General features: G+C 43.5%; 1 protein-coding gene across 6 annotated transcripts in view; it reads left to right on the top strand.

Annotated features, from left to right (window-relative positions):
- The window catches only part of LOC133563459 (serine/threonine-protein kinase BRSK2-like), a 641,999-nt gene that overhangs the window by 337,674 nt on the left and 282,114 nt on the right, over positions 1-22,211 (top strand). The gene's annotated exons all lie outside the window — the stretch shown is intronic.

The raw sequence follows: 22,211 nt of genomic DNA, 5'->3' as shown, positions 1-22,211 counted from the left end.
TATGTCTGATTAGCACACTCCACATAAGTCAATAACATCAACAAAACTCACCTTTGTGATTTCGTTGACTTTATCGTTGGAAATGCATCTGCTTTGAGTGTCCCAGGATATCCACACATTCTTGCCATCTCTGTGCCAGCTGTCGTAGCATAGCTGTTGTCGGTAAAGTGTGCGGAACAAACGAGGGACTTTCGCATCTTTTGGCCACTGGTGCAACTTGAATCCGTCTCTGTTCGTGTTGTTACACCCTCCGACAACACACCGACGAGGCATGATGTCTCCAAGGTACGGGCAAACAGTCGAAAAAACGGAAAATAACAGAACAGATTTGACTTGGTGTGTGTAATAAGATTGAGAAAATGGCGGATTGCTTCATGTTGTAACGTCACGGGTGAAAGGTCATCGCTCGACAGGCTATCAATTGAAAGGCGTTTAAATCGCCAAATTCACCCTTTTAGAGTTTGGAAATCGGTTAAAAAAACATATTGTCTTTTTCCTGCAACATCAAGGTATATATTGACGCTTACATAGGTCTGGTGATAATGTTCCCCTTTAATGTACATTAAACATGTGTTTCTTATTGCAATTTAGTCCTTAAATAAAATAGTGAACATACTAGACCATTCGTCTTTTTGTAGTAAGTAAACAAACAAAGACTTCTAATTAGTCTGATGATATATGCAGTTGTGTCATTTATCATTCTATTATTGTGTCAAAATTATTAAGGACAAGTGGTAGAAAATGAATTATTAATCTACTTGTTCATTTACTGTTTATCTGGTTATTTTCTGTTTTAAAATCTTCTATCTACACTTCTGTTAAAATGTAATGATCACTTATTCTTTGGTTGTTTTGATACCTTACATCAGTTTTGGATGATACCACAAATTTGGGTATCAATCCGATACCAAGTAGTTACAGGATTATACATTGGTCATATTCAAAGTCCTCATGTGTCCAGGGACATTTCCTGAGTTTATAAACATAATATAAATGTTTAGAAACAAAAGAAGATTTTGCGATGCTAAAAAGTATCAATGTAATCTAGTAGTATCGACTAGATACACTCTTGTACTTGGTATCTTTACATTAAATCTACCAATGGTGTGTGTTTATACTGTAGTGTCCCTGAAGAGTTGGTGCTGCAGGGAATTCTGGGAATTTGTCATGTCGTGTTTATGTTGTGTTGTGGTGAAAATATTCTCCCAAAATGTGTTTGCCTTTGTTGTTTAGTGTGGCACATTTTTATGACAGTGTTGGCGTTGTTCATACGGCCACCCTAAGTGTGACATGTATGGCTGTTGAGTAAGTATGCACTACATTCAATTATGTGTAGTGTGTTCAAAGTTAAGTTGGTAGTTCTAATGGTTGTTGATTGGTCATAGGGTAATCTTGTCTTGACTTTGTCAATTGCAGACCATTTTATCGCATCAAACATAACTATGGTGTGTTGCAGTGGGTCGTGAAGTTTGTATAGTATTACTCGAACTACAGTGGGATGGCGTGGTGCGATTTGGAGTGTGGCCGTGCCAGCAACCTGAGGGTTCCTGGTTCTATCCCCACCTTCTACCAATTTATCAGGTCCGTTGTGTCCTTGAGCAAGACTCTTCACCCTTGCAACTGATGGGTTGTTGTTAGCGCCTTGCATGGCAGCTTCCGCCATCAATGTGTGAATGGGTGGATGTAGAAACAGTGTCAAATCGCTTTGAGTACCTTGAAGGTATAAACGCGCTATACAAGTATGACCCATTTTATAGGGATGCTTCTTGAAATAAATGTACTTGATTTGTCTCCAAGGAGACAACAATTATTGATCTAGAATGAGTTACAACACTGCAGACTGTGGATAGTCATTGGCCGCTAGATTGCGAGCTAACCATGTCTTAAAGCGTGACAACGCCAATGGGTGGGGGACCGGTACTTTTTAGAGGTGGTATAGTACCGAATATGATTCATTGATTTGGCGGAACTATACCAATATCGGTATACCGGACAACTCTAGTCCATACTTATATCTGACAGTGGACTCTATATGAAAGCACTAAAAACTACAACATGGCTAACAGGGAGAAGACACAGTCGTAGTGGAGGCACGTCAATAACAAAACCTTGCATCCTGAAGAGACGATCAAAAAGCGGCTTGAAGACGTAAAACATAATCTATGCAAGATTTTGACCAAAGAACCACCATTACATAGACCAAAGGGGAATGTTACATAATATGAGCCCTTTATAGCATACCCGAAGCTAAGAGACAGCTCAATATCCAACCATCCATCCATTTTCTATCGCTTATTCCCTTTTTGGGGCCGCCCGATTGTAGCTGAGATAGGCGCCAGCACCCCCCGCGACAGCTCAATATCTGAATTTATATTATGTTTATATCTTGTAAATTGTGGTACCATTTATTCATGCTTTAAATAAATCACTTCAGTACGACTAGCTAAGACAGGGGTCACAGACACACGGCCCAGGAGACCTTATTTTACGGCCCCCACCTTAATATGAAAGTGTAATGTTAGTGCGGCCCGCAAGTTTTGTATGAATGGCGTTGTGTGCGGAGCTGAAGGAATCTGCCAATCACAGTGTGGTATATGGCTCTCGAGGGCCGAAAATTGACATCACTTGCGTGATGCAAGCAGAGAAACGTTTTTGCCACTTTTCCACTAGACCCGCAGATGCTCGTCCTCCCTCCGTCCCCCCCTTGCTCTCCTGCCTGCTCTCTCTCTCTCTCTCTCTCTCTCTCTCTCTCTCTCTCTCTCTCTCTCTCTCTCTCTCTCTCTCTCTCTCTCTCTCTCCCTCCCCCGACGCCGCTGTAAACAGTCCAGGCCGGGGAGACGAGATACCCGGTAGCTTCCTTAGCACTCCGCCAAAGAGCCGATCGATAATACAAAACTGTGTTGCACTGGACCCCGGCGCTGATACTACTATAGCGTCGCTGGGCGAATCGGACGTGTAACACGTTAGTCGAGATGTAAGCCAGTTTGAGGCAATATGGGTTACCCTAATTTTAAACTCCACTGCGAGCACCCCCCCATCCTGATGGCTCCAAACAAACCGGTAGCTTCCTTAGCACTCCGCCAAAGGGCCGATCGATATTACAAAACTGTGGTGCACTCGACCCGGCGCTGATACTCCTACAGCGTCGCTGGGCGAATCTTACCTGTATTACCGCAATTGTAAACCCCAACTGCGAGCACCCCCCCGTTGGCTCCAAACAGAGACCATTTTTGTTATTTGGGTCCAAGATGGCTCTTTCAAGGTTCTGTGTTGCCTACCCCTGCGTTAGTGGAAAAGCGGCAAATGAGTGAAAGCGACAGAAACGTTGCCATGGAGACGAGGGTTTTCTCACGTGCCTGGCTGCAGTCACACAGCGACACCTGTCCGTCAGTAATAACAGTTCACGATAACCTGGACCAATTCAAACCGTATTTGTTTTTTTTTATTGTTTAATTTGCATTACCTCACACGATGAACACAACATATATTTTTTTATATGACGCCAGATGACACTCCAGGAGCCATCACTTTTTTGCGCTCACTATTCCGGCTATTATCCTCCGACCGCCTTGTTGCTGTAGGGAGGAAAAGCAGAACGACACACATTGCGGAAATAACATTATTCTCCGTGCGTCGGATAATACAAATATATTCCAAAACCCCAAACATGTCTTTTTCAAAGCCTGCAGTGAAGAGAAAGGTTAGTGATGAGCGAAGACAATTCCAGGAAAAGTGGGAGATGCAATATTTCTTTGTTGAGCACATCGGCACCCTGACGTGTCTTATTTGCACAGAGAAAGTTGCGGTGCACAATTCTTATTTTGTTCATTTATATTTTGATTTTATTTTGTGTTGAAAATAAAAATAAAGACATTTAAAAATATATTTTTTAAGAAATCTTTTCTTGCGGCCCAGCCTCACCCAGACTCTGCATCCACTGGCCCCCAGGTAAAGTGAGTTTGAGACCCCTGAGCTAAGATGTATGATGGAATATCTGAATCGTGTGGTTGATGCCAACAGTCTCCAGCTAACCTAATACACATGTTTTGGCTATGTCCATCTCTGTGCAGTTATTGGACAGAAATGTTTAACACTTTGTCTTTGGCAATTGGCGAAAGGATTGAACCGAATCCTCTAAGTGGACATTTCGGGGTAGTCAGAAAAGCCAAAAATAATATTGTGGCGTTTACTTCTTCGTTAAATAGAACACTCACTGTGCTTAACTGTAAAGCTGCAGTTCCTCCCTGAATGAGAGATATTCCTATTTTCCTCAAATTAGAGACAATTGGGCTGACATTGAATGGCTGTTCTTTAAATTTCTTAAAATATGTAAAGGAGACTGATCTCTCGTTTGGCCTCGACTGAGACATGGTTGAATTGTCTATGCTTGATGAGCCTTTTCTTTGCTTTTGCGTATTGCTGCACCATGTTGGGGCCATTCTTCTGTGATATCATAGCAATCTTGGCCTCTTTGCCTTGTTTTTATTTTGTATTTATTTGTTTCATTTTGGTTGGGAGTAAACATTTGATTTGTGTTGTATTGTATTTCTAATAACTGTATGTCAAAAAATCCTATATGTGTGTGTATATATATATATATATATATATATATATATATATATATATATATATGTGTGTGTGTATATATATATATATATATATATATATATATATGCGTGTATATATATATATATATATATATATATATATATATGTGTGTATATATATGTAAATATATATGTATATATATATGTATATATATATGTAAGCATATATATATGTATATATATATATATATGGATATATATATATATGGATATATATATATATACAGGCATATATATATATATATATATATATATATGTGTGTGTATATATATGTTTATGTATATACATATGTATGTATAAATATACATATATATGTGTATATGTATATATACACACACACACATATATATATATATATATATATATATGTGTGTGTGTGTGTGTGTGTGTATATATATATATATACATATATATGTGTGTATGTATATATATATATACTGTATATATACGTTGTGCGATTCAGAATCGATTTTCATTTAAAAAAAAATCTGTTTTATTTTTTAAATTTTTTTTATCAATCCAACAAACCACTACACAGCAATACCATAACAATGCAATCCATTTCCAAAACCAAACCTGACCCAGCAACACTCCGAACTGCAATAAACAGAGCACTTAAGAGGAGACACAAACATGACACAGAAGAAACCAAAAGTAGTGAAACAAAAACGATTATCAACAACAGTATCAATATTAGTTATAATTTCAGCATAGCAGTGATTAAAAATCCCTCATTGACATTATCATTAGACATTTATAAAAAAAAAAAAAAAAAGAACAATAGTGTCACAGTGGCTTACACTTGCATCACATCTCATAAGCTTGACAACACACTGTCCAATGTTTTCACAAAGATAAAATAAGTCATATTTTTTGATTGTTTAATAGTTAAAACAAATGTACATTATTGCAATCAGTTGATAAAAACATTGTCCTTTATAATTATAAAGGCTTTTAAAAAAAATCTACTACTCTGCTAGCATGTCAGCAGACTGGGGTAGATCTTGCTGAAATCCTATGTATCGAATGAATACAGAATCGTTTTGAATCGAAAAAATATAGTTTTTGAATCGAGAATCACGTTCAATCGAAAAAATCGATATATTATCGTATCGCGACCCCAAGAATCGATATCGAATTAATCGTGGGACACCCAAAGTTTCCCAGCCCTAATATATATATATATATATATACAGTCCGGCCCCCGGCCACATTTTATTTTAACCCAATGCGGCCCCCGAGTCAAAAAGTTTGGGGACCCCTGGTCTTAGCAAAAGTCATAGGATAGACTCCATCACTTTGACCCTTAACAAAAAAAGCGGTATGAAATTACATGGATAAATAATTCTGCAGGCTGTCAGCCTGTCTTATATTTTATATTTTTCTACTTTGTTTTCTCGATAGTTGACACATCCTGGAAGACTTGTCATGGCTTATAACGCAGATAGTTAAGGTTCCATGTAGCTTCCCTCTCTTTCTGTCAACTCCCAGACTTAGGGGCTGATGTGGAGATCAGAAGGCTGTGTCCTCTATTGCAGGACGCCTTGTTCTCTCTTTTGAGGATAGTTTTTTATGACTGGCTGCGTGTTCGCTTGTCACTCCGGAGAATAAATTTGGGATGATCAGACGCCTCCGTCATGTCTCCCTGATGGTTATGCAATCATGTCCTTTTCAATACTGAGACGACTTGCAAACCTGCTGTTTGTGAGCAAGCACGACAGGCGAGTCCTCGGAGCTCTGGGCTAAAGCATTGTTTGAAAACTTGTGGCAATTGTGCTCTCCTTTGACAACCCACACCTCAGACTGAACCTCCCAAAAAGACTCTGTGCTATTCTTGTATTCTTATGGAAAAACACAGTTAAACTATGACGATAATCCAGGGATCATGAGTCATCTGCGGTCAATAAGTATTGGATTGTATTTTGTGACAAATACCTTAATGTTCTTTTTCCTTCTGTTTCATTAGAATATTATAAACTGCAAGTCAATAAAAACACGTTGGGGTCTGACTCATAAGAGACATTTGTTTGGTGTTGATGAGAAAGCAAGTTTAGGTGGTGTATTTGTCATTAGGCAGATGATACTAAAATGGTGTTGAACGCTGTTTGATTGAGATACCTCACTGGGAAACTTTCCACAGGAGTCCAACAAAGTTATATCGATGAAACAACTTTGTTGATTAGACTAGTTGAATGGATGACTAATCTGCGAAGGCACCGCATATGAATGAGTTATATCATAATAACAGGTTGAAACTGTGAAACCGGTAATTCAGTTCAGTACTTTTTTGCAAAGATGACTCTTTGGCTCACAGTTTGTTGTCCTAGCTTCACCATCTAGAACACCAAAGAAACATGTTTTAATCGCATTCCTGTTTATCTCGTCATATCTCCTGCCAGGCAGTTCTATTCAGTTTCCGCTCTAAATTGTCAAGCTGTAAAACGGCCCATTGTTTGGATGGAATACTCGGAATGAGATTGGGGGGGGGGAAAAACATCAAGATAGAGGACAACCTGAAGATTGTCTTTAACAGGACTCACGCTGAGGCCACTCTGTATTTTGTTTGCTTCTGACATTGAAACCAGACTAGCTTACGCTACGGATTCTGCAAAAATAAAATAAATACCCTGATTTCCATCTTGACTGTGGAATATCCTTGACCTCACAATGAAAGGTCATTGCTGTTGTGATAGTTGTGTTTGATAGGGAGTCTGTATTAATCATCTTTTGGCTTTGTCAACATGTCACCACTTCCCTAACCATTTTCACTGTCAAAAGACTCATCTCCTATCATTCACAGACTGTCATTGATAGGAGGATAGTCATTCTTTGTTTGACAATTACTTGATTCCAATTTTATGGTGGTGTCTTATTGCGGCGGTCCGCTCCCTGTATGATCAGTGTCAGACCTTGGTCCGCATTGCCGGCAGTAAGTCGGACACGTTTCCAGTGAGGGTTGGACTCCGCCAAGGCTGTCCTTTGTCACCGATTCTGTTCATAACTTTTATGGACAGAATTTCTAGGCACAGTCAAGGCGTTGAGGGGTTCCGGTTTGGTGACCGCGGGATTAGGTCTCTGCTTTTTGCAGATGACGTGGTCCTGATGGCTTCATCTGGCCGGGATCTTCAGCTCTCACTGGATCTGTTCGCAGCCGAGTGTGAAGCGACCGGAATGAGAATCAGCACCTCCAAGTCCGAGTCCATGGTTTTCGCCCGGAAAAGGGTGGAGTGCCATCTCCGGGTTGGAGAGGAGACCCTGCCCCAAGTGGAGGAGTTCAAGTACCTAGGAGTCTTGTTCACGAGTGAGGGAAGAGTGGATCGTGAGATCGACAGGCGGATCGGTGCGGCGTCTGTAGTAATGCGGACGTTGTACCGATCCGTTGTGGTGAAGAAGGAGCTGAGCCGGAAGGCAAAGCTCTCAATTTACCGGTCGATCTACATTCCCATCCTCACCTATGGTTATGAGCTTTGGGTTTTGACCGAAAGGATAAGATCACGGGTACAAAAGCCGAAATGAGTTTCCTCCGCCGGGTGGCGGGGCTCTCCCTTAGAGATAGGGTGAGAAGCTCTGCCATCCGGGAGGAACTCAAAGTAAAGCCGCTGCTCCTTCACATCGAGAGGAGCCAAATGAGGTGGTTCGGGCATCTGGTCAGGATGCCACCCGAACGCCTCCCTAGGGAGGTGTTTAGGGCACGTCCAACCGGTCCAACCAGGACACGTTGGGAAGACTATGTCTCCCGGCTGGCCTCGGAATGCCTCGGGATCCCCCGGGAAGAGCTAGACGAAGTGGCTGGGGATAGGGATGTCTGGGCTTCCCTGCTTAGGCTGCTTCTCCCGCGACCCGACCTCGGATAAGCGGAAGAAGATGGATGGATGGCAATTTTGTGGGATCATTCATGGGAAAGGTCTCTTTTATCATCCACCAAGACTATGACAGTGCACGCAGACATATTGACTATGTTTACACTGCAGGCCAAATTGGCCCAAATCTGCTTCTTTTTTAAATCTGATATTTTCCAGTTGGTGTACTGGAGAGGAGGCTACGCCGGATAGTTGAACCTCGGATTCAGGAGGAACAGTGTGGTTTTCGTCCTGGTTGTGGAACTGTGGACCAGCTCTATACTCTCGGCAGGGTTCTTGAGGGTGCATGGGAGTTTGCCCAACCAGTCTACATGTGCTTTGTGGACTTGGAGAAGGCATTCGACCGTGTCCCTCGGGAAGTCCTGTGGGGAGTGCTCAGAGAGTATGGGGTATCGGACTGTCTTATTATGGCAGTCCGCTCCCTGTACGATCAGTGCCAGAGCTTGGTCCGCATTGCCGGCAGTAAGTCGGACATGTTTCCAGTGAGAGTTGGACTCCGCCAAGGCTGTCCTTTGTCACCGATTCTGTTCATAACTTTTATGGACAGAATTTCTAGGCGCAGTCAAGGCGTTGAGGGGTTCCGGTTTGGTGACCGCGAGATTAGGTCTCTGCTTTTTGCAGATGATGTGGTCCTGATGGCTTCATCTGGCCGGGATCTTCAGCTCTCACTGGATCTGTTCGCAGCCGGGTGTGAAACGACCGGAATGAGAATCAGCACCTCCAAGTCCAAGTCCATGGTTTTCGCCCGGAAAAGGGTGAAGTGCCATCTCCGGGTTGGAGAGGAGACGCTGCCCCAAGTGGAGGAGTTCAAGTACCTAGGAGTCTTGTTCACGAGTGAGGGAAGAGTGGATCGTGAGATCGACAGGCGGATCGGTGCGGCGTCTTCAGTAATGCGGACGTTGTACCGATCCGTTGTGGTGAAGAAGGAGCTGAGCCGGAAGGCAAAGCTCTCAATTTACCGGTCGATCTACATTCCCATCCTCACCTATGGTTATGAGCTTTGGGTTTTGACCGAAAGGATAAGATCACGGGTACAAAAGCCGAAATGAGTTTCCTCCGCCGGGTGGCGGGGCTCTCCCTTAGAGATAGGGTGAGAAGCTCTGCCATCCGGGAGGAACTCAAGTAAAGCCGCTGCTCCTCCACATCGAGAGGAGCCAAATGAGGTGGTTCGGGCATCTGGTCAGGATGCCACCCGAACGCCTCCCTAGGGAGGTGTTTAGGGCACGTCCAACCGGTCCAACCAGGACACGTTGGGAATATTATGTCTCCCGGCTGGCCTCGGAATGCCTCGGGATCCCCCGGGAAGAGCTAGACGAAGTGGCTGGGGATAGGGATGTCTGGGCTTCCCTGCTTAGGCTGCTTCTCCCGCGACCCGACCTCGGATAAGCGGAAGAAGATGGATGGATGGCAATTTTGTGGGATCATTCATGGAAAACGTCTCTTTTATCATCCACCAAGACTATGACAGTGCACGCAGACATATTGACTATGTTTACACTGCAGGCCAAATTGGCCCAAATCTGCTTCTTTTTTAAATCTGATATTTTCCAGTTGACTGTTTACCCACCGGGCAAGCAAGGTTGTAGAGGGGTTTGTGCGTCTGCCTCACAATACGAAGGTCCTGAGTAGTCCTGGGTTCCATCCCGGGCTCGGGATCTTTCTGTGTGGAGTTTGCATGTTCTCCCCGTGACTGCGTGGGTTCCCTTCGGGTACTCCGGCTTCCTCCCACCTCCAAATAGGTTGATTGGCAACACTTAATTGGTCTTAGTGTGTGAATGTGAGTGTGAATGTTGTCTGTCTATCTGTGTTGGCTCTGCGATGAGGTGGCGACTTGTCCAGGGTGTAGCCCGCCTTCCACCCGATTGTATCTGAGATGGGCACTGGCGACCCCAAAGGGAATAATAAGCGGTAGAAAATGCATGGATGTTTACTGACCAAGTAAAATGTGATCTTTATCAGACTCCAGTACAAACGTGCAAAAGTTGTGGCGAAGTCACTTGCTTGCGCAGTTCGATCACGTGTAAACAAAAGAAGTTGACCGGAAGTTGATCCGTTGAAATGAGCAGTAGAGGAAACGCTGACTTGTCACTGGCGCTACAGGTAAATGAGAATGTTATTATACAAACCCTAAAACCAGTGAATTTGCCACATTGTGGAAATTGTAAATAAAATCAAAATACAATGATTTGCAAATCCTTTTCAACTTAAATTTAATTGAATAAACTGCAAAGACAAGATACTTAACGTTCAAACCGGAAAACTTAATTTTTTGCAAGTATTAGCTCATTTGGAATTTGATGCCTGCAAGATGTTTAAAAAAAGCTGGCACAAGTGGCAAACAAGACTGAGAAAGTTGAGGAATGCTTATCAAACACTTATTTGGAACATCCCACAAGTGACCAGGCTAATTGGGAACAGGTTAGTGCCATGATTGGGTATAAAAGCTGCTTCTGTGAAATGCTAAGTAATTCACAAACAAGGATGGTTCGAGGGTCACCACTTTGTGGACAAATGCGTGAGCAAATCGTCAAACAGTTTAAGTTCAACAATTTCTCAACAAGTTATTGTAAGGAATTTAGGGATTTCACTATCTACGGTTTGTAATATCAAAAGGTTCAGAAAATCCGGACAAATCACTGCACCTAAGCGATGATATTACGGACCTTCGATCCCTCAGTACTGCATCATAATACGACATCAGTGTGTAAAGGATATCACCACATGGGCTCAGTAACACTTCAGAAATTGTCTGTCAGTAACTACAGTTTGTCGCTACATTTGTAAGTGCAAGTTAAAACTCTACTATGCAAAGCCATTTATCCACAACACCCAGAAACGCTGGGCCCGAGCTCATCTAAGATGGACTGATGCAAAGTGGGTAAATGTTCTGTGGTCTGACGAGTCCACATTTCAAATAGTTTTTGGAAAGAGGAAAAGAACCACCCGGATTGTTATAGGCACACAGTTCGAATTCCAGCATCTGTGATGGTACGGGGGTGTATTAGTGCCCAAAGCATGGGTAACTTACACATCTGTGAAGGCACCATTAATGCTGAATGGTCCATACAGGTTTTGGAGCAACATATGTTGCCATCTAAGCAACGTTATCATGGACGACCCTGCTTATTTCAGCAAGACAATGCCAAGCCACGTGTTACAACAGTGTGGCTTCAAAGTAAAAGAGTGCAGGTAAAAGACTCTCCTGGTTGTAGTCCAGTCCTGTCTCCCATTGAAAACGTGGGGCGCAAAATAAATCGTGAAATACCATGAGTTGGGAAATTGTGTTAGATGTAAATATAAACGGAATACAATGATTTGCAAAGCCTTTTCACCCCATATTCAGTTGAATGCACTACAAAGACAAGATATTTGATGTTCAAACTCATAAACTTTTTTTTTTTTTTTGCAAATAATAATTAACTTAGAATTTCATGGCTGCAACATGTGCCAAAGTAGTTGGGAAAGGGCATGTTCACCACTGTGTTACATCACCTTTTCTTTTAACAACACTCAATAAACGTTTGGGAACTGAGGAAACTAATTGTTGAAGCTTTGAAAGTGGAATTCTTTCCCATTCTTGTTTTATGTAGAGCTTCAGTCGTTCAACAGTCCGGGGTCTCCGCTGTCGTATTTTAGGCTTCATAATGCGCCACACATTTTCGATGGGAGACAGGTCTGGACTGCAGGCGGGCCAGGGGAGTACCCGCAGTCTTTTTTTTACAAAAGCTGCGCTGTTGTAACACTTGTCTTGTTGAAATAAGCAGGGGCGTCCATGATAACGTTGCTTGGATGACAACATATGTTGTTCCAAAACCTGTACGGACCTTTCAGCATTAATGGGGCCTTCCCAGATGTGCAAGTTACCCATGCCTAGGGCACTAGTACACCCCCATACCATCACAGATGCTAGCTTTTGAACTTTGCGCCTATAACAATCCAAATGGTTATTTTCCTCTTTGTTCTAGGGGACACCACGTCCTCTGTTTTCAAATATATTTTGAAATGTGGACTCGTCAGACCACTGAACACCTTTCCACTTTGCATCAGTCCATCTTAGGTGAGCTCGGCCCAGCATTTCAGGATATTGTTGATAAATGAGTTTGGCTTTGCAAAGTAGAGTTTTAACTTGCACTTACAGATGTAGCGACCAACTGTAGTTACTGACAGTGGTTTTATGAGGTGTTCCTGAGCCCATGCGGTGATATCCTTTACACACTGAGGTCGGTTTTTGATGCAGTACCGCCTGAGGGATCAAAAGTCCGGAATATCATCGCTTACGTGCAGTGATATCTCCAGATTCTCTGAACTTTTTGATGATTTTACGGACCGTCGATGGTAAATTCCTTGCAATAGCTCGTTGAGAAATGTTGTTCTAAAACTGTTCGACAATATGCTTCCAAAGTGGTGACCCTCGCCCCATCCTCGTTTGTGAATTACTTAGCATTTCACGGAAGCTGCTTTTATACCCAATCATGGCACCCAACTGTTCCCAATTAGCCTGCACACCTGTGGGATGTTCCATATAAGTGTTTGATGAGCATTCCTCAACTTCATCAGTATTTATTGCCACCTTTCCCAACATCAGTGATCGATGAAAATCCCAAATGTCCTGGTTGAATGGATACTGACCTTCTCACAGAGGTAAAAGTCTTCCCAGAAAAGGAGCCGATAGCTGCAATAGTGAGAACGAGGTATGTCCACGTGTCTGAATACATTTGTCTACATAGATATGGATCTTCTGCTGTTATCAGTCGCTGCTTGAAACACTGCGTGACAGCACATAGGGACGCGGCAGGAAAAAAGGGTGGAAGAGTTCTGCTGAAGCTGCACTTCTGCACCAATTACTGAATCCAGCCATTGTCACTCTCCTCTCCTCCGCTGGCCTTTAAGTGTCTCTCTGGACAATAACATTTTCACAAAGCTTCTCAGAGTGGGGGCTCTGCTCTCCTAGGGGACACAAGGGTAATGCAGGAATAGAACATTTGGGGGGGAAAGTGTAAACGTATGGATATTTCATGCATACTATGAAGGTGGTACTGCACATTAGAAATATATATATTTTTTTTCCGCCCATGAAATTTAAGAACTATTTTCTATCGTCTCTCAATGCTGCACACGTATGTGTCACTTACTGGCGTGCGTGTCTGGCAGCCGGTGAGGGTCAAACTTAAAGATGTCCCTTTTTTTTGGACTATGCAAATATTTTGTGTCCCCTGTGGTGCCATTAGAGAAGAGAATGGCTCCCTGTGAATGTGTGCGTGCGCGTCTGTGTAACGTCGCTAAAGTTGCACGCGTATTTATATTTACATATTCTCCATCATCTTCGGTCCGTGCCCTTCAGCGAGCTGGCCTTGGAGTCCAAAGTCTGAGCACATGAGGAGAATGTTTTAAATGCCTCCGTCCCTGCCTGGGACTGTGCATGTGCCCGACAAAGATGCGTGTTGTCTTAAAGCAGGGGTGTCAAACTCGTTTTAGCTCAGGGGCCGCATGGAGGAAAATCTATTCCCAAGTGGGCCCGGAAGGGTAAAATCGTCGCATGATAACTTACAAATAAAGACAACTCCGGGTTGTTTTCTTTCTTTTACTTTGGCCAAAAATAGAACAAGCACATTATGGAAACTTACAAATCACGAATAATCTTCGGGACAAAACACTTCAAGTTTTTTGAAAATTCTGAAAATTCGGTCCGCTCCCTGTATGATCAGTGTCAGACCTTGGTCCGCATTGCCGGCAGTAAGTCAGACACGTTTCCAGTGAGAGTTGGACTCCGCCAAGGCTGTCCTTTGTCACCGATTCTGTTCATAACTTTTATGGACAGAATTTCTAGGCGCAGTCAAGGAGTTGAGGGGTTCCGGTTTGGTGGCCGCGGGATTAAGTTTCTGCTTTTTGCAGATGATGTGGTCCTGATGGCTTCATCTGGCCGGGATCTTCAGCTCTCACTGGATCGGTTCGCAGCCGAGTGTGAAGCGACCGGAATGAGAATCAGCACCTCCAAGTCCGAGTCCATGGTTCTCGCCCGGAAAAGGGTGGAGTGCCATCTTCGGGTTGGGGAGGAGACCCTGCCCCAAGTGGAGGAGTTCAAGTACCTAGGAGTCTTGTTCACGATCGTGAGATCGACAGGCGGATCGGTGCGGCGTCTTCAGTAATGCGGACGCTGTATCGATCCGTTGTGGTGAAGAAGGAGCTGAGCCAGAAGGCAAAGCTCTCAATTTACCGGTGATCTACGTTCCCATCCTCACCTATGGTCATGAGGTTTGGGTCATGACCGAAAGGATAAGATCACGGGTACAAGCGGCCGAAATAAGTTTCCTCCGCCGGGTGGCGGGGCTCTCCCTTAGAGATAGGGTGAGAAGCTCTGCCATCTGGGAGGAACTCAAAGTAAAGCCGCTGCTCCTTCACATCGAGAGGAGCCAGATGAGGTGGTTCGGGCATCTGGTCAGGATGCCACCCGAACGCCTCCCTAGGGAGGTGTTTAGGGCATGTCCAACCGGTAGGAGGCCACGGGGAAGACCCAGGATACGTTGGGAAGACTATGTCTCCCGGCTGGCCTGGGAACGCCTCGGGATCCCCCAGGAAGAGTTAGACGAAGTGGCTGGGGAGAGGGAAGTCTGGGCTTCCCTGCTTAGGCTGCTGCCCCCGCGACCCGACCTCGGATAAGCGGAAGATGATGGATGGATGGATGGAGATTTGTGCTCCCCGTCATATCGTCGATGACGTCATTGCACCTGCCTCTATCTGAAATTGGCCGCAAGCTTGGTGGAGAAGAAGGAGCTGCATGGAAGTATTATTGTAGCAAAATTATTTGCAAACCAGTTTCTCAATCTGTGGGCGTGTAATCCAATTCTTGTGCGTGTGTAATGATTTGTGTGTCCGTATATCAATCCATCCATCCATTTCCTACCGCTTATTCCCTTTTGGGTTCGCAGGGCGGGGGGGCGCTGGCGCCTATCTCAGCTACAATTGGGTCGGAAGGCGCGGTACACCCTGGACAAGTCGCCACCTCATCGCAGTGTATATCAATTCGAGTGTGTGTATTCAGCGTTTTTTAAGTTGTCAAGCTGTCCCTAATCACAAAGAACCCTCAATAAGCTGTCTACTTACATTTAAATTTTGCGACACTTCTGCTGTGTAAGATTTGAGCAGGTGCATCCGAATTCGTGCGCGCGCATTCAGAAGTGCATGTGTGTAATACAATCTGCACCCACGTATCTATGACCCGCAAAAAACAGGAACCCTCTATTGGCTGTCTTTTGAGCGAGCACATCCAAATTCGTGAGTGTTTAATACAACGTGTGCATTCAGAAGTGTGTGTGTGTGTGTGTGTAATACAATGTGCGTTTGCGTATCTAAGGTATGCCTAAATTTATCAAACCACAGGAGACACCACAACATCTAAATCAGTGGTCTCAAACTCAATTAACCTGGGGGCCACTGGATGCAGAAGCTGGGTGAGGCTGGGCCGCAACAAAAGATTTCTTAAAAAGATTAACTTGCACTTTTTAATGAATTTGCCTTCTTTTACTGGCTTTCCCGCCCTAGCAACATACTTGCCCACCCTCCCGTTTTTCCGGGATACTCACGAATTTCAGTGCACTTCCCGGGGCAACAATTCTCGAGAATTTGTTCCGATTTTCACCTGCCCAACAATATAAAGGGAGTGCCGTAGTACTGCCTTGACGTCCTCTACAACACGTCACTGCGGCCGCCTTTTCATCATACAAATAGCGTGCTGGCCCGTCCACATGTTCTAAGAGGCTTCTGCAGATACACGCAAGTGACTGCAAGACATACTTGATCAACAGCCACACAGGTCACACTGAGAGTGGCCGTATTAACAACTTTAAAGGCCTACTGAAATGAGATTTTCTTATCTAAACGGGGATAGCAGGTCCATTCTATTTGTCATTCTTGATCATTTTGCGATATTGCCATATTTTTGCTGAAAGGATTTAGGAGAGAACATCGACAATAAAGTTTGCAACTTTTGGTCGCTGATAAAAAAAGCTTTGCCTGTACCGGAAGTAGCAGACGATGTGCGTGTGACGTCACGGGTAGTATTCACGGGTAATACTCACATTGTTTATAATCATAGCCACCAGCAGCTAGAGCGATTCGGACCGAGAAAGCGAAAATTTCCCCATTAATTTGAGCGAGGATGAAAGATTTGTGGATGAGGAAAGTGAGAGTGAAGGACTAGAAGAAAAAAAAAGGCGACGACAGTGGGAGCGATTCAGATGTTATTAGATACATTTACTAGGATAATTCTGGAAGATCCCTTATCTGTTTATTGTGTTACTAGTGTTTTAGTGAGATTAAATAGTCATACTTGAAAGTCGGAGGGGTGTGGTGACCGCCAGTGTCTCTGATGGAAGCCATGGAGAAGCCGAGAAAGTCGCAGCTGCCTCTTTGACAGTTTTTGCAGGAGGACGCAAGCTCCGCTCATGTCTCCGGTAAGAGCCGACTTATTACCACAAATTTTTCCACGAAACCTGCCGGTTGACATGTGGTAGAGAAACATGTTTGCTTGACCGCTCTGTTCCATATTAAAGCTTCACAACAAACAAAGAAACACCGGCTGTGTTTTGGTTGCTAAAGGCAGCTGAAATCCACCGCTTTCCACCAACATCTTTCTTATTTGTAGTCTCCATTATTAATTGAACAAATTGCAAAAGATTCAGCACCACACATGTCCAAAATACTGTGTAATTATGCGATTAAAGCAGACGACTTTTAGCCGTGAGTGGTGCTGGGATAAAATGTCCGCTCCAACCAATAACGTCACAAGCACGCGTCAACATACGCGTCATCATTCCACGACATTTTCAACAGGACACATCGCAGGAAATTTAAAATGGTAATTTAGTAAACTAAACCGGCCGTATTGGCATTTGTTGCAATGTTAATATTTCATCATTGATATATGAACTATCAGACTGCGTGGTCGGTATAGTAGTGGGTTTCAGTAGGCCTTTAACACTGTTACAAATGTGCGCCACACTGTGAACCCACACCAAACAAGAATGACTAACACATTTCGGGAGAATATCCGCACCGTAACACTACATAAACACAACAGAACAAATACCCAGAATACCTTGCAGCCCTAACTTTTCCGGGCTACAACATGTCTGAGACCGCTGATTTAAACCTATCAAACTCAATGTGCAGCTGAGGTGTGTGAATGAGACCCGCCTTATGTTTTTTCTGATCGGTTTAATTTGCAGTCAGCTCGTGTCTCAGTTCACTCGTAAATGAATGTATTCATAATTTGAGGTACCTCTGTATTGATGCTGCACTTTAGGCAATTAGGAACATTAATATTTTAAAATCATCCCAAGGTACATATGGCATACTGTTACAGCTTTTGGCTTGTCAAAATGTATTTTAGGAAGATACCAAACATCCCAGGTAGTCCTAATGATACTGCATCTTCACTCACTGGAGGTTTTCTATCCAATCATCCAGTCCACATCAGATGCCACTATTAAAAAAAACATAATACGATATTGTGGCGCAGTCAAGGCATTGAGGGGTTCCGGTTTGGTGGCCGCGGGATTAGGTCTCTGCTTTTTGCAGACGATGTGGTCCTGATGGCTTCATCTGGCCGGGATCTTCAGCTCTCACTGGATCTGTTCGCAGCCGGGTGTGAAGCGACCGGAATGAGAATCAGCACCTCCAAGTCCAAGTCCATGGTTTTCGCCCGGAAAAGGGTGGAGTGCCATCTCCGGGTTGGGGAAGAGACCCTGCTCCAAGTGGAGGAGTTCAAGTACCTAGGAGTCTTGTTCACGAGTGAGGGAAGAGTGGATCGTGAGATCGACAGGCGGATCGGTGCGCCGTCTTCAGTAATGCGGACGTTGTACCGATCTGTTGTGGTGAAGAAGGAGCTGAGCCGGAAGGCAAAGCTCTCAATTTACCGGTCGATCTACGTTCCCATCCTCACCTATGGTCATGAGCTTTGGGTCATGACCGAAAGGATAAGATCACGGGTACAAGCGGCCGAAATGAGTTTCCTCCGCCGTGTGGCGGGGCTCTCCCTTAGAGATAGGGTGAGAAGCTCTGCCATCCGGGAGGAACTCAACGTAAAGCCGCTGCTCCTCCACATCGAGAGGAGCCAGATGAGGTGGTTCGGGCATCTTGTCAGGATGCCACCCGAACGCCTCCCTAGGGAGGCGTTTAGGGCACGTCCAGCTGGTAGGAGGCCACGGGGAAGACCCAGGACACGTTGGGAAGACTATGTCTCCCGGCTGGCCTGGGAACGCCTCGGGATCCCCCGGGAAGAGCTAGACGAAGTGGCTGGAGATAGGGAAGTCTGGGCTTCCCTGCTTAGGCTGCTGCCCCCGCGACCCGACCTCGGATAAGCGGAAGAAGATGGATGGATGGATGGATGGATAATACGATATTTGACTTCCCCATAAATATTCACTTAAGGTACACATTAGGGTTTGTAAGATATATCGATATACATTAAAACAAGATATGAATAAAGAAAATATCGTAATATCGATATCATTTATTTCACGTTAAAATGACCAAACGTGTGTTCCTTGTTCTCCTCCGCTCCCTTCCACAGGCTACTAAACCTCTCTCCTTTCTCCTTCCAAGACGTGTTTGCACGTATAAGAACAGTCTCGATTGGTTGGAGTCACGATTAGTTAGGGACAGGCCAATCAGAGGATTATCGGAGGTACGTGTGTGACAGTCTAAGCTTTGATACATTTTGTTACTTATTTTGTGTATAAGTAATATTTTTCTATTTTATTTATGTTATGTAACTTACTACTAATTAAACAGTTTATTTTCTGTGCGGTTAATACCCATCTTGACTATCTGGGTTGATAAAAGTGCCACTAACTGTTTACAGTACAGTTGTCATTCACTTTAATTTCACTGATTATCGCTCAAAAATGAATATCTTTACATGTATACTTTCACGGAAAAATATATCGAGATATACTTTTTCGTCCATATCGCCCAGCCCTTGTACATACATGTTAGTCATTTTGATTATTCACAACTTTTGACTATGGCATATCAATAAACTCCTAACTTTAAAGGGGAACATTATCACAATTTCAAAAGGGTTAAAAACAATAAAAATGAGTTCCCAGTGGCTTGTTGTATTTTTTGAAGTTTTTTTCAAAATTTTACCGGTCTCGGAATATCCCTAAAATAAGCTTTAAAGTGCTTGATGTTCGCTATTTGCGATGCGACTATCCATTTCCCTGTGACGTCATACAGTGCTGCCAATGTAAACAAACAATTGCGAATACCACAGCAAGATATAGCGACATTAGCTCGGGTTCAGACTCGGATTTCAGCGGCTTAAGCGATTCAACAGATTACGCATGTATTGAAACGGATGGTTGGAGTATGAAAGTATTGCAGAAGAAACTGAAGCTATTGAGCGAATAGCTACTGCGTTAGTATCCCCGGTAAAATGTGCGGACCAAACGATCAGGACTTTCGCATCTTGTGACACTGGAGCAACTTAAATCCGTCGATTGGTAAATGTTTTTTTCGCATTAAATGTGGGTGGAAGGAAACGTAATATAGTTTCAAATGCATCTGCAGGTTATCCATACATCTCTGTGCCATGTCTGCTTTAGCACCGCCGGTAAATAGCATGTTAGCATCGATTAGCCTGGCATGTTAGCATCGATTAGCTGGCAGTCAACATCAACAAAACTCACCTTTGTGATTTCGTTGACTTTATCGTTGCAAATGCATCTGCAGGTTATCCATACATCTCTGTGCCATGTCTGCTTTAGCACCGCCGGTAAATAGCATGTTAGCGTCAATTAGCGTAGCATGTTAGCATCGATTAGCTGGCAGTCACGTCGCAACCAAATATGTCTGATTAGCACATAAGTCAACATCAACAAAACTCACTTTTGTGATTACTGTGACTTTATTGTTGTAAATGCATCTGCAGGTTATCCATACATCTCTGTGCCATGTCTGCTTTAGCACCGCCGGTAAATAGCATGTTAGCGTCAATTAGCGTAGCATGTTAGCATCGATTAGCTGGCAGTCACGTCGCAACCAAATATGTCTGATTAGCACATAAGTCAACATCAACAAAACTCATCTTTGTGATTTCGTTGACTTTATCGTTGCAAATGCATCTGCAGGTTATCCATACATCTCTGTGTCATGTCTGTCATCGCCGGTAAAATGTGGAGACACTCTGGCACATTCAATGGGGGTCTGGCGGCAGACACTTTCGCATCTTCGGCTCAGTGGTGCAACTTGAATCCCTCCCTGTTAGTGTTGTTACACCCTCCGACAACACACCGACGAGGCATGATGTCTCCAAAGTTCCAAAAAATAGTCGAAAAAACGGAAAATAACAGAGCTGTGACCCAATGTTTACAATGTGTTGAAAATGAAAATGGCGGCTGTATTACCTCGGCGACGTTACATTCTGACGTCATCGCCTCCAGAGCAATAAACAGAAAGGTGTTTAATTCACCAAAATTCACCCATTTAGACTTCGGAAATCGGTAAAAAAATTATATGGTCTTTTTTCTGCACCATCAAGGTATATATTGACGCTTACATAGGGGAACATTATCACCAGACCTATGTAAGCGTCAATATATACCTTGATTAAGCAGAAAAAGGACCATATGTTTTTTTAACCTATTTCCGAACTAAAAGGGTGAATTTGGCGATTTAACGCCTTTCAATTGATAGCCTGTCGAGCAATGACCTTTCACCCGTGACGTCACAACATTAAGCAATCCGCCATTTTCTCACTGTTATTACACCCACCAAGTCAAATCAGCTTTGTTTTTTTTCCGATATCCCCACAAGAATGTGTGGATATCCTGCGACACTCAAAGCAGATGCATTTCCAACAATAAAGTCAACAAAATCTGCAATATTGGAAAATAGACCACCACTAAATCTGCCCGAGTGCGAGTTATTCGGGGACGACGGCAGTCTCTTCCCGCAGACGAGCGAGGAAAACCCTCCTGGATATGATTTATGCCACTTCTTTTTCTTTCTCATTTTGTCCACCAAACTTATAAGGTTGTGCATGAATGCACAAAGGTGAGTTTTGTTGATGTTATTGACTTATGTGGAGTGTGCTAATCAGACATATTTGGTCACGGCATGACTGCAAGCTAATCGATGCTAACATGCTATTTAAGCTAGCTGTATGTACATATTGCATCATTATGCCTCATTTGTAGCTATATTTGCATCCAGCCTTTCCCTCCACCCACATTTAATGCCTAACAAACACATACCAATCGTTGGTTAGAAGGCGATCGCCGAATAGCTTCAATAGCTATTCGCTCAATAGCTTCAGTTTCTTCTTCAATTTCATTTTGGCTACCTGCCTCCACACTCCAACCATCCGTTTCAATACATGCGTAATCTGTTGAATCGCTTACGGCGCTGAAATCCGAGTCTGAATCCGAGCTAATATCGCTATAGCTTTTCTGTGCTATCCACCATGTTTGTTTCTGTGTGATCACGCTGTGACGTCACAGGATAATGGACGGGTGAATGTAACGACGGTTAAAATCAGGCACTTTGAAGCCGTTTTTCGGTATATTGCGTGATGGGTAAAATTTTGACAAAAACTTCGAAAAATAAAATAAGCCACTGGGAACTGATTTTTATTGGTTTTAACCCATCAGAAATTGTGATAATGTTCCCCTTTAACAACATTAACCAAATAATGCTTCTTGGTAGTAAAGAAGCTTTGTTTGCTTTGGTAAAACAATTAAC

This window comes from Nerophis ophidion, linkage group LG12 (genome assembly GCF_033978795.1).
Source record: "Nerophis ophidion isolate RoL-2023_Sa linkage group LG12, RoL_Noph_v1.0, whole genome shotgun sequence".
Taxonomy (NCBI): domain Eukaryota; kingdom Metazoa; phylum Chordata; class Actinopteri; order Syngnathiformes; family Syngnathidae; genus Nerophis; species Nerophis ophidion.
This window is presented reverse-complemented; position numbering and strand designations above follow the sequence as displayed.